This window comes from Gnatocerus cornutus, chromosome 7 (assembly GCF_029298725.1).
Source record: "Gnatocerus cornutus isolate USDA-ARS CGAHR chromosome 7, icGnaCorn1.1, whole genome shotgun sequence".
Lineage (NCBI taxonomy): Eukaryota > Metazoa > Arthropoda > Insecta > Coleoptera > Tenebrionidae > Gnatocerus > Gnatocerus cornutus.
Genome location: NC_142239.1, coordinates 6624871 through 6641235, shown reverse-complemented (window position 1 = coordinate 6641235; position 16365 = coordinate 6624871).

Genomic DNA, 16365 nt, shown 5'->3' with positions numbered 1-16365 from the left:
CTTGGTAAAAAGTCATGATTTTGTAGATTTCGTGCTCTTCTTTGCGAATTCAAGCCAGAAAACAACGAAAATCGGCGAGAAATCATCGTTTTGCATCGAAAAATGCGGTTTTCTGTAAGAATTTTGATGATTTCGTGCAGAATTCTGCTGCTTTCTTGCAATTCAGCCGTTGAATCTTGGTAAAAAGTCATGATTTTGTAGATTTCGTGCTCTTCTTTGCGAATTCAAGCCAGAAAACAACGAAAATCGGAGAGAAATCGTCGTTTTGCATCGAAATATGCGGTTTTCTGTAAGAATTTTGATGATTTCGTGCAGAATTCTGCTGTTTTCTTGCAATTCAAGCGTTGAATCTTGGTAAAAAGTCATGATTTTGTAGATTTCGTGCTTTTCTTTGCGAATTCAAGCCAGAAAACAACGAAAATCGGCGAGAAATCGTCGTTTTGCATCGAAATATGCGGTTTTCTGTAAGAATTTTGATGAGTTCGTGCAGAATTCTGCTGTTTTCTTGCAATTCAGCCGTTGAATCTTGGTAAAAAGTCATGATTTTGTAGACTTCGTGCTCTTCTTGGCGAATTCAAGATAGAAAACAACGAAAATCGGCGAGAAATCGTCGTTTTGCATCGAAAAATGAGGTTTTCTGTAAGAATTTTGATGATTTCCTGCAGAATTCTGCTGTTTTCTTGCTATTCAGCCGTTGAATCTTGGTAAAAAGTCATGATTTTGTAGATTTCGTGCTCTTCTTTGCGAATTCAAGCCAGAAAACAACGAAAATCGGCGAGAAATCGACGTTTTGCATCGAAATATGCGGTTTTCTGTACGAATTTTGATGATTTCGTGCAGAATTCTGCTGTTTTCTTGCAATTCAAGCGTTGAATCTTGGTAAAAAGTCATGATTTTGTAGATTTCGTGCTTTTCTTTGCAAATTCAAGCCAGAAAACAACGAAAATCGGTGAGAAATCGTCGTTTTGCATCGAAATATGCGGTTTTCTGTAAGAATTTTGATGAGTTCGTGCAGAATTCTGCTGTTTTCTTGCAATTCAGCCGTTGAATCTTGGTAAAAAGTCATGATTTTGTAGATTTCGTGCTCTTCTTGGCGAATTCAAGATAGAAAACAACGAAAATCAGCGAACAATCGTCGTTTTACATCGAAATATGCGGTTTTCTCTAAGAATTTTGATGATTTCGTGCAGAATTCTGCTGTTTTCTTGCAATTCAGCCGTTGAATCTTAGTAAAAAGTCATGATTTTGTAGATTTCGTGCTCTTCTTTGCGAATTCAAGCCAGAAAACAACGAAATTCGGCGAGAAATCGTCGTTTTGCATCGAAATATGCGGTTTTCTGTAAGAATTTTGATGAGTTCGTGCAGAATTCTGCTGTTTTCTTGCAATTCAGCCGTTGAATCTTGGTAAAAAGTCATGATTTTGTAGATTTCGTGCTCTTCTTTGCGAATTCAAGCCAGAAAACTACGAAAATCGGCGAGAAATCGTCGTTTTGCATCGAAATATGCGGTTTTCTCTACGAATTTTGATGATTTCGTGCAGAATTCTGCTGTTTTCTTGCAATTCAGCCGTTGAATCTAGGTAAAAAGTCATGATTTTGTAGATTTTGTGCTCTTCTTTGCGAATTCAAGATAGAAAACAACGAAAATCAGCGAGAAATCGTCGTTTTGCATCGAAATATGCGGTTTTCTCTAAGAATTTTGATGATTTCGTGCAGAATTCTGCTGTTTTCTTGCAATTCAGCCGTTGAATCTTGGTAAAAAGGCATGATTTTGTAGATTTCGTGCTCTTCTTTGCGAATTCATGCCAGAAAACAACGAAAATCGGCGAGAAATCGTCGTTTTGCATCGAAATATGCGGTTTTCTGTAAGAATTTTGATGATTTCGTGCAGAATTCTGCTGTTTTCTTGCAATTCAAGCGTTGAATCTTGGTAAAAAGTCATGATTTTGTAGATTTCGTGCTCTTCTTTGCGAATTCAAGCCAGAAAACAACGAAAATCGGCGAGAAATCGTCGTTTTGCATCGAAATATGCGGTTTTCTGTAAGAATTTTGATGATTTCGTGCAGAATTCTGCTGTTTTCTTGCAATTCAGCCGTTGAATCTTGGTAAGAAGTCATGATTTTGTAGATTTCGTGCTTTTCTTGGCAAATTCAAGATAGAAAACAACGATAATCGGCGAGAAATCGTTGTTTTGCATCGAAATATGCAGTTTTCTCTAAGAATTTTGATGATTTCGTGCAGAATTCTGCTGTTTTCTTGCAATTCAGCCGTTGAATCTTGGTAAAAAGTCATAATTTTGTAGATTTCGTGCTCTTCTTTGCGAATTCAAGCCAGAAAACAACGAAAATCGGGGAAAAATCGTCGTTTTGCATCGAAATATGCGGTTTTCTGTAAGAATTTTGATGAATTCGTGCAGAATTCTGCTGTTTTCTTGCAATTCAGCCGTTGAATCTTGGTAAAAAGTCATGATTTTGTAGATTTCGTGCTCTGCTTTGCGAATTCAAGATAGAAAACAACGAAAATCAGCGAGAAATCGTCGTTTTCCATCGAAATATGCAGTTTTCTCTAAGAATTTTGATGATTTCGTGCAGAATTCTGCTGTTTTCTTGCAATTCAGCCGTTGAATCTTGGTAAAAAGTCATAATTTTGTAGATTTCGTGCTCTTCTTTGCGAATTCAAGCCAGAAAACAACGAAAATCGGCGAGAAATCGTCGTTTTGCATCGAAATATGCGGTTTTCTGTAAGAATTTTGATGATTTCGTGCAGAATTCTGCTGTTTTCTTGCAATTCAGCCGTTGAATCTTGGTAAAAAGTGATGATTTTGTAGATTTCGTGCTCTTCCTTGCGAATTGAAGCCAGAAAACAACGAAAATCGGCGAGAAATCGTTGATTTGCATCGAAATATGCGGTTTTCTGTAAGAATTTTGATGATTTCGTGCAGAATTCTGCTGTTTTCTTGCAATTCAGCCGTTGAATCTTGGTAAAAATTCATGATTTTGTAAATTTCGTGCTCTTATTTGCGAATTCAAGCCAGAAAACAACGAAAATCGGCGATAAATCGTTGTTTTGCATCGAAAAATGCGGTTTTCTGTAAGAATTTTGATGATTTCGTGCAGAAGTCTGCTGTTTTCTTGCAATTCAGCCGTTGAATCTTGGTAAAAAGTCATGATTTTGTAGATTTCGTGCTCTTCTTTGCGAATTCAAGCCAGAAAACAACGAAAATCGGCGAGAAATCGTCGTATTACATCGAAATATGCGGTTTTCTGTAAGAATTTTGATGATTTCGTGCAGAATTCTGCTGTTTTCTTGCAATTCAGCTGTTGAATCTTGGTAAAAAGTGATGATTTTGTAGATTTCGTGCTCTTCTTTGCGAATTCAAGCCAGAAAACAACGAAAATCGGCAAAAAATCGTCGTTTTGCATCGAAATATGCGGTTTTCTGTAAGAATTTTGATGATTTCGTGCAGAATTCTGCTGTTTTCTTTCAATTCAGCCGTTAAATCTTGGTAAAAAGTCATGATTTTGTAAATTTCGTGCTCTTCTTTGCGAATTCAAGGCAGAAAACCACGAAGATCGGCGAGAAATCGTCGTTTTGCATCGAAATATGCGGTTTTCTCTAAGAATTTTGATGATTTCGTGCAGAATTCTGCTGTTTTCTTGCAATTCAGCCGATGAATGTTGGTAAAAAGTCATGATTTTGTAGATTTCGTGCTCTTCTTGGCGAATTCAAGATAGAAAACAACGAAAATCAGCGAACAATCGTCGTTTTACATCGAAATATGCGGTTTTCTCTAAGAATTTTGATGATTTCGTGCAGAATTCTGCTGTTTTCTTGCAATTCAGCCGTTGAATCTTAGTAAAAAGTCATGATTTTGTAGATTTCGTGCTCTTCTTTGCGAATTCAAGCCAGAAAACAACGAAAATCGGCGAGAAATCGTCGTTTTGCATCGAAATATGCGGTTTTCTGTAAGAATTTTGATGATTTCGTGCAGAATTCTGCTGTTTTCTTGCAATTCAGCCGTTGAATCTTGGTAAAAAGTCATGATTTTGTAGATTTCGTGCTCTTCTTTGCGAATTCAAGCCAGAAAACCACGAAGATCGGCGAGAAATCGTCGTTTTGCATCGAAATATGCGGTTTTCTCTAAGAATTTTGATGATTTCGTGCAGAATTCTGCTGTTTTCTTGCAATTCAGCCGTTGAATCTTGGTAAAAAGTGATGATTTTGTAGATTTCGTGCTCTTCTTTGCGAATTCAAGATAGAAAACAACGAAAATCAGCGAGAAATCGTCCTTTTGCATCGAAATATGCGGTTTTCTCTAAGAATTTTGATGATTTCGTGCAGAATTCTGCTGTTTTCTTGCAATTCAGCCGTTGAATCTTGGTAAAAGTCATGATTTTGTAGATTTCGTGCTCTTCTTTGCGAATTCAATCCAGAAAACAACGAAAATCGGCGAAAAATCGTCGTTTTGCATCGAAATATGCGGTTTTCTGTAAGAATTTTGATGAGTTCGTGCAGAATTCTGCTGTTTTCTTGCAATTCAGCCGTTGAATCTTGGTAAAAAGGCATGATTTTGTAGATTTCGTGCTCTTCTTGGCGAATTCAAGATAGAAAACAACGAAAATCGGCGAGAAATCGTCGTTTTGCATCGAAAAATGAGGTTTTCTGTAAGAATTTTGATGATTTCCTGCAGAATTCTGCTGTTTTCTTGCTATTCAGCCGTTGAATCTTGGTAAGAAGTCATGATTTTGTAGATTTCGTGCTCTTCTTTGCGAATTCAAGCCAGAAAACAACGAAAATCGGCGAGAAATCGTCGTTTTGCATCGAAATATGCGGTTTTCTGTACGAATTTTGATGATTTCGTGCAGAATTCTGCTGTTTTCTTGCAATTCAAGCGTTGAATCTTGGTAAAAAGTCATGATTTTGTAGATTTCGTGCTTTTCTTTGCAAATTCAAGCCAGAAAACAACGAAAATCGGTGAGAAATCGTCGTTTTGCATCGAAATATGCGGTTTTCTGTAAGAATTTTGATGAATTCGTGCAGAATTCTGCTGTTTTCTTGCAATTCAGCCGTTGAATCTTGGTAAAAAGTCATGATTTTGTAGATTTCGTGCTCTGCTTTGCGAATTCAAGATAGAAAACAACGAAAATCAGCGAGAAATCGTCGTTTTCCATCGAAATATGCAGTTTTCTCTAAGAATTTTGATGATTTCGTGCAGAATTCTGCTGTTTTCTTGCAATTCAGCCGTTGAATCTTGGTAAAAAGTCATAATTTTGTAGATTTCGTGCTCTTCTTTGCGAATTCAAGCCAGAAAACAACGAAAATCGGCGAGAAATCGTCGTTTTGCATCGAAATATGCGGTTTTCTGTAAGAATTTTGATGATTTCGTGCAGAATTCTGCTGTTTTCTTGCAATTCAGCCGTTGAATCTTGGTAAAAAGTGATGATTTTGTAGATTTCGTGCTCTTCCTTGCGAATTGAAGCCAGAAAACAACGAAAATCGGCGAGAAATCGTTGATTTGCATCGAAATATGCGGTTTTCTGTAAGAATTTTGATGATTTCGTGCAGAATTCTGCTGTTTTCTTGCAATTCAGCCGTTGAATCTTGGTAAAAATGCATGATTTTGTAAATTTCGTGCTCTTATTTGCGAATTCAAGCCAGAAAACAACGAAAATCGGCGATAAATCGTTGTTTTGCATCGAAAAATGCGGTTTTCTGTAAGAATTTTGATGATTTCGTGCAGAAGTCTGCTGTTTTCTTGCAATTCAGCCGTTGAATCTTGGTAAAAAGTCATGATTTTGTAGATTTCGTGCTCTTCTTTGCGAATTCAAGCCAGAAAACAACGAAAATCGGCGAGAAATCGTCGTATTACATCGAAATATGCGGTTTTCTGTAAGAATTTTGATGATTTCGTGCAGAATTCTGCTGTTTTCTTGCAATTCAGCTGTTGAATCTTGGTAAAAAGTGATGATTTTGTAGATTTCGTGCTCTTCTTTGCGAATTCAAGCCAGAAAACAACGAAAATCGGCAAAAAATCGTCGTTTTGCATCGAAATATGCGGTTTTCTGTAAGAATTTTGATGATTTCGTGCAGAATTCTGCTGTTTTCTTTCAATTCAGCCGTTAAATCTTGGTAAAAAGTCATGATTTTGTAGATTTCGTGCTCTTCTTTGCGAATTCAAGCCAGAAAACCACGAAGATCGGCGAGAAATCGTCGTTTTGCATCGAAATATGCGGTTTTCTCTAAGAATTTTGATGATTTCGTGCAGAATTCTGCTGTTTTCTTGCAATTCAGCCGATGAATGTTGGTAAAAAGTCATGATTTTGTAGATTTCGTGCTCTTCTTGGCGAATTCAAGATAGAAAACAACGAAAATCAGCGAACAATCGTCGTTTTACATCGAAATATGCGGTTTTCTCTAAGAATTTTGATGATTTCGTGCAGAATTCTGCTGTTTTCTTGCAATTCAGCCGTTGAATCTTAGTAAAAAGTCATGATTTTGTAGATTTCGTGCTCTTCTTTGCGAATTCAAGCCAGAAAACAACGAAAATCGGCGAGAAATCGTCGTTTTGCATCGAAATATGCGGTTTTCTGTAAGAATTTTGATGATTTCGTGCAGAATTCTGCTGTTTTCTTGCAATTCAGCTGTTGAATCTTGGTAAAAGGTGATGATTTTGTAGATTTCGTGCTCTTCTTTGCGAATTCAAGCCAGAAAACAACGAAAATCGGCGAGAAATCGTCGTTTTGCATCGAAATATGCGGTTTTCTGTAAGAATTTTGATGATTTCGTGCAGAATTCTGCTGTTTTCTTGCAATTCAGCCGTTGAATCTTGGTAAAAAGTCATGATTTTGTAGATTTCGTGCTCTTCTTTGCGAATTCAAGCCAGAAAACCACGAAGATCGGCGAGAAATCGTCGTTTTGCATCGAAATATGCGGTTTTCTCTAAGAATTTTGATGATTTCGTGCAGAATTCTGCTGTTTTCTTGCAATTCAGCCGTTGAATCTTGGTAAAAAGTGATGATTTTGTAGATTTCGTGCCCTTCTTTGCGAATTCAAGATAGAAAACAACGAAAATCAGCGAGAAATCGTCCTTTTGCATCGAAATATGCGGTTTTCTCTAAGAATTTTGATGATTTCGTGCAGAATTCTGCTGTTTTCTTGCAATTCAGCCGTTGAATCTTGGTAAAAGTCATGATTTTGTAGATTTCGTGCTCTTCTTTGCGAATTCAATCCAGAAAACAACGAAAATCGGCGAGAAATCGTCGTTTTGCATCGAAATATGCGGTTTTCTGTAAGAATTTTGATGATTTCGTGCAGAATTCTGCTGTTTTCTTGAAATTCAGCCGTAGAATCTTGGTAAAAAGTGATGATTTTCTCGATTTCGTGCTCTTCTTTGCAAATTCAAGCCAGAAAACAACAAAAATCGGCGAGAAATCGTTGTTTTGCATCGAATTATGCGTTTTTCTCTATGAATTTTGACGATTTCGTGCAGAATTCTGCTATTTTCTTGCAATTAAGCCGTTGAATCTTGGTAAAAAGTCATGATTTTGTGGATTTCGTGCTCTTCTTTGCGAATTCAAGCCAGAAAACCACGAAAATCGGCGAGAAATCGTCGTTTTGTATCGAAATATGCGGTTTTCTCTAAGAATTTTGATGATTTCGTGCAGAATTCTGCTGTTTTTTGCAATTCAGCCGTTGAATCTTGGTAAAAAGTCATGATTTTGTAGATTTCGTGCTCTTCTTTGCGAATTCAAGCCAGAAAACAACGAAAATCAGCGAGAAATCGTCGTTTTGCATCGAAAAATGCGGTTTTCTGTAAGAATTTTGATGATTTCGTGCAGAATTCTGCTGTTTTCTTGCTATTCAGCCGTTGAATCTTGGTAAAAAGTCATGATTTTGTAGATTTCGTGCTCTTCTTTGCAAATTCAAGCCAGAAAACAACGAAAATCGGCGAGAAATCGTCGTTTTGCATCGAAATATGCGGTTTTCTGTAAGAATTTTGATGATTTCGTGCAGAATTCTGCTGTTTTCTTGCAATTTAAGCGTTGAATCTTGGTAAAAAGTCATAATTTTGTAGATTTCGTGCTCTTCTTTGCGAATTCAAGCCAGAAAACAACAAAAATCGGCGAAAAATCGTCGTTTTGCATCGAAATATGCGGTTTTCTGTAAGAATTTTGATGATTTCGTGCAGAATTCTGCTGTTTTCTTGCAATTCAGCCGTTGAATCTTGGTAAAAAGTCATGATTTTGTAGATTTCGTGCTCTTCTTTGCGAATTCAAGCCAGAAAACCACGAAGATCGGCGAGAAATCGTCGTTTTGCATCGAAATATTCGGTTTTCTCTAAGAATTTTGATGGTTTCGTGCAGAATTCTGCTGTTTTCTTGCAATTCAGCCGTTGAATGTTGGTAAAAAGTCATGATTTTGTAGATTTCGTGCTCTTCTTTGCGAATTCAAGCCAGAAAACAACGAAAATCGGCGAGAAATCGTCGATTTGCATCGAAATATGCGGTTTTCTGTTAGAATTTTAATGATTTCGTGCAGAATTCTGCTGTTTTCTTGCAATTCAGCTGTTGAATCTTGGTAAAAAGTCATGATTTTGTAGATTTCGTGTTCTTCTTAGCGAATTCAAGATAGAAAACAACGAAAATCAGCGAGAAATCGTCGTTTTGCATCGAAATATGCGGTTTTCTCTAAGAATTTTGATGATTTCGTGCAGAATTCTGCTGTTTTCTTGCAATTCAGCCGTTGAATCTTGGTAAAAGTCATGATTTTGTAGATTTCGTGCTCTTCTTTGCGAATTCAAGCCAGAAAACCACGAAGATCGGCGAGAAATCGTCGTTTTGCATCGAAATATTCGGTTTTCTCTAAGAATTTTGATGGTTTCGTGCAGAATTCTGCTGTTTTCTTGCAATTCAGCCGTTGAATGTTGGTAAAAAGTCATGATTTTGTAGATTTCGTGCTCTTCTTTGCGAATTCAAGCCAGAAAACAACGAAAATCGGCGAGAAATCGTCGATTTGCATCGAAATATGCGGTTTTCTGTTAGAATTTTAATGATTTCGTGCAGAATTCGGCTGTTTTCTTGCAATTCAGCCGTTGAATCTTGGTAAAAAGTGATGATTTTGTAGATTTCGTGCTCTTCTTTGCGAATTCAAGATAGAAAACAACGAAAATCAGCGAGAAATCGTCGTTTTGCATCGAAATATGCGGTTTTCTCTAAGAATTTTGATGATTTCGTGCAGAATTCTGCTGTTTTCTTGCAATTCAGCCGTTGAATCTTGGTAAAAGTCATGATTTTGTAGATTTCGTGCTCTTCTTTGCGAATTCAAGCCAGAAAACAACGAAAATCGGCGAGAAATCGTCGTTTTGCACCGAAATATGCGGTTTTCTGTAAGAATTTTGATGATTTCGTCCAGAATTCTGCTGTTTTCTTGCAATTCAGCCGTAGAATCTTGGTAAAAAGTGATGATTTTCTCGATTTCGTGCTCTTCTTTGCAAATTCAAGCCAGAAAACAACAAAAATCGGCGAGAAATCGTTGTTTTGCATCGAATTATGCGTTTTTCTCAAAGAATTTTGACGATTTCGTGCAGAATTCTGCTATTTTCTTGCAATTAAGCCGTTGAATCTTGGTAAAAAGTCATGATTTTGTAGATTTCGTGCTCTTCTTTGCGAATTCAAGCCAGAAAACAACGAAAATCGGCGAGAAATCGTCATTTTGCATCGAAATATGCGGTTTTCTGTAAGAATTTTGATGATTTCGTGCAGAATTCTGCTGTTTTCTTGCAATTCAGCCGTTGAATCTTGGTAAAAAGTCATGATTTTGTGGATTTCGTGCTCTTCTTTGCGAATTCAAGCCAGAAAACCACGAAAATCGGCGAGAAATCGTCGTTTTGTATCGAAATATGCGGTTTTCTCTAAGAATTTTGATGATTTCGAGCAGAATTCTGCTGTTTTTTGCAATTCAGTCGTTGAATCTGGGTAAAAAGTCATGATTTTGTAGATTTCGTGCTCTTCTTTGCGAATTCAAGCCAGAAAACAACGAAAATCAGCGAGAAATCGTCGTTTTGCATCGAAAAATGCGGTTTTCTGTAAGAATTTTGATGATCTCGTGCAGAATTCTGCTGTTTTCTTGCTATTCAGCCGTTGAATCTTGGTAAAAAGTCATGATTTTGTAGATTTCGTGCTCTTCTTTGCAAATTCAAGCCAGAAAACAACGAAAATCGGCGAGAAATCGTTGTTTTGCATCGAAATATGCGGTTTTCTGTAAGAATTTTGATGATTTCGTGCAGAATTCTGCTGTTTTCTTGCAATTTAAGCGTTGAATCTTGGTAAAAAGTCATGATTTTGTAGATTTCGTGCTCTTCTTTGCGAATACAAGCCTGAAAACAACGAAAATCGGCGAGAAATCGTCGTTTTGCATCGAAATATGCGGTTTTCTGTAAGAATTTTGATGGGTTCGTGCAGAATTCTGCTGTTTTCTTGCAATTCAGCCGTTGAATCTTGGTAAAAAGTCATGATTTTGTAGATTTCGAGCTTTTCTTGGCAAATTCAAGATAGAAAACAACGAAAATCAGCGAGAAATCGTTGTTTTGCAACGAAATATGCAGTTTTCTCTAAAAATTTTGATGATTTCGTGCAGAATTCTGCTGTTTTCTTGCAATTCAGCCGTTGAATCTTGGTAAAAAGTCATGATTTTGTAGATTTCGTGCTCTTCTTTGCGAATTCAAGATAGAAAACAACGAAAATCAGCGAGAAATCGTCGTTTTGCATCGAAATATGCGGTTTTCTCTAAGAATTTTGATGATTTTGTGCAGAATTCTGCTGTTTTCTTGCTATTCAGCCGTTGAATCTTGATAAACAGTCATGATTTTGTGGATTTCGTGCTCTTCTTTGCGAATTCAAGCCAGAAAACCACGAAAATCAGCGAGAAATCGTCGTTTTGCATCGAAATATGCGGTTTTCTCTTAGAATTTTGATGATTTCGTGCAGAATTCTGCTGTTTTCTTGCAATTCAGCCGTTGAATCTTGGAAAAAGTCATGATTTTGTAGATTTCGTGCTCTTCTTTGCGAATTCAAGCCAGAAAACAACGAAAATCGGCGAGAAATCGTCGTTTCGCATCGAAATATGCGGTTTTGTGTAAGAATTTTGATGATTTCGTGCAGAATTCTGCTGTTTTCTTGCAATTTAAGCGTTGAATCTTGGTAAAAAGTCATGATTTTGTAGATATCGTGCTCTTCTTTGCGAATTCAAGCCAGAAAACAACGAAAATCGGCGAGAAATCGTCGTTTTGCATCGAAATATGCGGTTTTCTGTAAGAATTTTGATGATTTCGTGCAGAATTCTGCTGTTTTCTTGCAATTCAGCTGTTGAATCTTGGTAAAAAGTCATAATTTTTTAGATTTCGTGCTCTTTTTGCGAATTCAAGCCAGAAAACAACGAAAATCGGCGAGAAATCGTCGTTTTGCATCGAAATATGCGGTTTTCTGTAAGAATTTTGATGATTTCGTGCAGAATTCTGCTGTTTTCTTGCAATTCAGCCGTTGAATCTTGGTAAAAAGTCATGATTTTGTAGATTTCGTGCTCTTCTTTGCGAATTCAAGATAGAAAACAACGAAAATCGAAAATCAGCGAGAAATCGTCGTTTTGCATCAAAATATGCGGTTTTCTCTAAGAATTTTGATGATTTTGTGCAGAATTCTGCTGTTTTCTTGCAATTCAGCCATTGAATCTTGGTAAAAAGTCATGATTTTGTAGATTTCGTGCTCTTCTTTGCGAATTCATGCCAGAAAACAACGACAATCGGCGAGAAATCGTCGTTTTGCATCGAAATATGCGGTTTTCTGTAAGAATTTTGATGAGTTCGTGCAGAATTCTGCTGTTTTCTTGCAATTCAGCCGTTGAATCTTGGTAAAAAGTCATGATTTTGTAGATTTCGTGCTCATCTCGGCGAATTCAAGATAGAAAACAACGAAAATCAGCGAACAATCGTCGTTTTACATCGAAATATGCGGTTTTCTCTAAGAATTTTGATGATTTCGTGCAGAATTCTGCTGTTTTCTTGCAATTCAAGCGTTGAATCTTGGTAAAAAGTCATGATTTTGTAGATTTCGTGCTCTTCTTTGCGAATTCAAGCCAGAAAACAACGAAAATCGGCGAGAAATCGTCGTTTTGCATCGAAATATGCGGTTACCTGTAAGAATTTTGATGAGTTCGTGCAGAATTCTGCTGTTTTCTTGCAATTCAGCCGTTGAATCTTGGTAAAAAGTCATGATTTTGTAGATTTCGTGCTCATCTCGGCGAATTCAAGATAGAAAACAACGAAAATCAGCGAACAATCGTCGTTTTACATCGAAATATGCGGTTTTCTCTAAGAATTTTGATGATTTCGTGCAGAATTCTGCTGTTTTCTTGCAATTCAGCCGTTGAGTCTTAGTAAAAAGTCATGATTTTGTAGATTGCGTGCTCTTCTTTGCGAATTCAAGCCAGAAAACAACGAAAATCGGCGAGAAATCGTCGTTTTGCATCGAAATATGCGGTTTTCTGTAAGAATTTTGATGAGTTCGTGCAGAATTCTGCTGTTTTCTTGCAATTCAGCCGTTGAATCTTGGTAAAAAGTCATGATTTTGTAGATTTCGTGCTCTTCTTGGCTAATTCAAGATAGAAAACAACGAAAATCAGCGAACAATCGTCGTTTTACATCGAAATATGCGGTTTTCTCTAAGAATTTTGATGATTTCGTGCAGAATTCTGCTGTTCTCTTGCAATTCAGCCGTTGAATCTTAGTAAAAAGTCATGATTTTGTAGATTTCGTGCTCTTCTTTGCGAATTCAAGCCAGAAAACGACGAAAATCGGCGAGAAATCGTCGTTTTGCATCGAAATATGCGGTTTTCTGTAAGAATTTTGATGATTTCGTGCAGAATTCTGCTGTTTTCTTGCAATTCAGCCGTTGAATCTTGGTAAAAAGTCATGATTTTGTAGATTTCGTGCTCTTCTTTGCGAATTCAAGCCAGAAAACCACGAAAATCGGCGAGAAATCGTCGTTTTACATCGAAATATGCGGTTTTCTCTAAGAATTTTGATGATTTCGTGCAGAATTCTGCTGTTTTCTTGCAATTCAGCCGTTGAATCTTGGTAAAAGTCATAATTTTGTAGATTTCGTGCTCTTCTTTGCGAATTTAAGCCAGAAAACAACGAAAATCGGCGAGAAATCGTCGTTTTGCATCGAAGTATGCGGTTTTCTGTAAGAATTTTGATGATTTCGTGCAGAATTCTGCTGTTTTCTTGCAATTCAGCCGTAGAATCTTGGTAAAAAGTGATGAGTTTCTAGATTTCGTGCTCTTCTTTGCAAATTCAAGCCAGAAAACAACAAAAATCGGCGAGAAATCGTTGTTTTGCATCGAATTATGCGTTTTTCTCTAAGAATTTTGACGATTTCGTGCAGAATTCTGCTGTTTTCTTGCAATTCAGCCGTTGAATCTTGGTAAAAAGTCATGATTTTGTAGATTTCGTGCTCTTTTTTGCGAATTCAAGTCAGAAAACAACGAAAATCGGCGAGAAATCGTTGTTTTGCATCGAAATATGCGGTTTTCTGTAAGAATTTTGATGATTTCGTGCAGAATTCTGCTGTTTTCTTGCAATTCAGCCGTTGAATCTTGGTAAAAAGTCATGATTTTGTAGATTTCGTGCTCTTCTTTGCGAATTCAAGCCAGAAAACCACGAAAATCGGCGAGAAATCGTCGTTTTACATCGAAATATGCGGTTTTCTCTAAGAATTTTGATGATTTCGTGCAGAATTCTGCTGTTTTCTTGCAATTCAGCCGTTGAATCTTGGTAAAAGTCATAATTTTGTAGATTTCGTGCTCTTCTTTGCGAATTTAAGCCAGAAAACAACGAAAATCGGCGAGAAATCGTCGTTTTGCATCGAAGTATGCGGTTTTCTGTAAGAATTTTGATGATTTCGTGCAGAATTCTGCTGTTTTCTTGCAATTCAGCCGTAGAATCTTGGTAAAAAGTGATGATTTTCTAGATTTCGTGCTCTTCTTTGCGAATTCAAGCCAGAAAACCACGAAGATCGGCGAGAAATCGTCGTTTTGCATCGAAATATTCGGTTTTCTCTAAGAATTTTGATGATTTCGTGCAGAATTCTGCTGTTTTCTTGCAATTCAGCCGTTGAATGTTGGTAAAAAGTCATGATTTTGTAGATTTCGTGCTCTTCTTTGCGAATTCAAGCCAGAAAACAACGAAAATCGGCGAGAAATCGTCGATTTGCATCGAAATATGCGGTTTTCTGTTAGAATTTTAATGATTTCGTGCAGAATTCTGCTGTTTTCTTGCAATTCAGCTGTTGAATCTTGGTAAAAAGTCATGATTTTGTAGATTTCGTGTTCTTCTTAGCGAATTCAAGATAGAAAACAACGAAAATCAGCGAGAAATCGTCGTTTTGCATCGAAATATGCGGTTTTCTCTAAGAATTTTGATGATTTCGTGCAGAATTCGGCTGTTTTCTTGCAATTCAGCCGTTGAATCTTGGTAAAAAGTGATGATTTTGTAGATTTCGTGCTCTTCTTTGCGAATTCAAGATAGAAAACAACGAAAATCAGCGAGAAATCGTCGTTTTGCATCGAAATATGCGGTTTTCTCTAAGAATTTTGATGATTTCGTGCAGAATTCTGCTGTTTTCTTGCAATTCAGCTGTTGAATCTTGGTAAAAGTCATGATTTTGTAGATTTCGTGCTCTTCTTTGCGAATTCAAGCCAGAAAACAACGAAAATCGGCGAGAAATCGTCGTTTTGCACCGAAATATGCGGTTTTCTGTAAGAATTTTGATGATTTCGTGCAGAATTCTGCTGTTTTCTTGCAATTCAGCCGTAGAATCTTGGTAAAAAGTGATGATTTTCTCGATTTCGTGCTCTTCTTTGCAAATTCAAGCCAGAAAACAACAAAAATCGGCGAGAAATCGTTGTTTTGCATCGAATTATGCGTTTTTCTCAAAGAATTTTGACGATTTCGTGCAGAATTCTGCTATTTTCTTGCAATTAAGCCGTTGAATCTTGGTAAAAAGTCATGATTTTGTAGATTTCGTGCTCTTCTTTGCGAATTCAAGCCAGAAAACCACGAAAATCGGCGAGAAATCGTCGTTTTACATCGAAATATGCGGTTTTCTCTAAGAATTTTGATGATTTCGTGCAGAATTCTGCTGTTTTCTTGCAATTCAGCCGTTGAATCTTGGTAAAAGTCATAATTTTGTAGATTTCGTGCTCTTCTTTGCGAATTTAAGCCAGAAAACAACGAAAATCGGCGAGAAATCGTCGTTTTGCATCGAAGTATGCGGTTTTCTGTAAGAATTTTGATGATTTCGTGCAGAATTCTGCTGTTTTCTTGCAATTCAGCCGTAGAATCTTGGTAAAAAGTGATGATTTTCTAGATTTCGTGCTCTTCTTTGCAAATTCAAGCCAGAAAACAACAAAAATCGGCGAGAAATCGCTGTTTTGCATCGAATTATGCGTTTTTCTCTAAGAATTTTGACGATTTCGTGCAGAATTCTGCTGTTTTCTTGCAATTCAGCCGTTGAATCTTGGTAAAAAGTCATGATTTTGTAGATTTCGTGCTCTTTTTTGCGAATTCAAGTCAGAAAACAACGAAAATCGGCGAGAAATCGTTGTTTTGCATCGAAATATGCGGTTTTCTGTAAGAATTTTGATGATTTCGTGCAGAATTCTGCTGTTTTCTTGCAATTCAGCCGTTGAATCTTGGTAAAAAGTCATGATTTTGTAGATTTCGTGCTCTTCTTTGCGAATTCAAGCCAGAAAACCACGAAAATCGGCGAGAAATCGTCGTTTTACATCGAAATATGCGGTTTTCTCTAAGAATTTTGATGATTTCGTGCAGAATTCTGCTGTTTTCTTGCAATTCAGCCGTTGAATCTTGGTAAAAGTCATAATTTTGTAGATTTCGTGCTCTTCTTTGCGAATTTAAGCCAGAAAACAACGAAAATCGGCGAGAAATCGTCGTTTTGCATCGAAGTATGCGGTTTTCTGTAAGAATTTTGATGATTTCGTGCAGAATTCTGCTGTTTTCTTGCAATTCAGCCGTAGAATCTTGGTAAAAAGTGATGATTTTCTAGATTTCGTGCTCTTCTTTGCGAATTCAAGCCAGAAAACCACGAAGATCGGCGAGAAATCGTCGTTTTGCATCGAAATATTCGGTTTTCTCTAAGAATTTTGATGATTTCGTGCAGAATTCTGCTGTTTTCTTGCAATTCAGCCGTTGAATGTTGGTAAAAAGTCATGATTTTGTAGATTTCGTGCTCTTCTTTGCGAATTCAAGCCAGAAAACAACGAAAATCGGCGAGAAATCGTCGATTTGCAT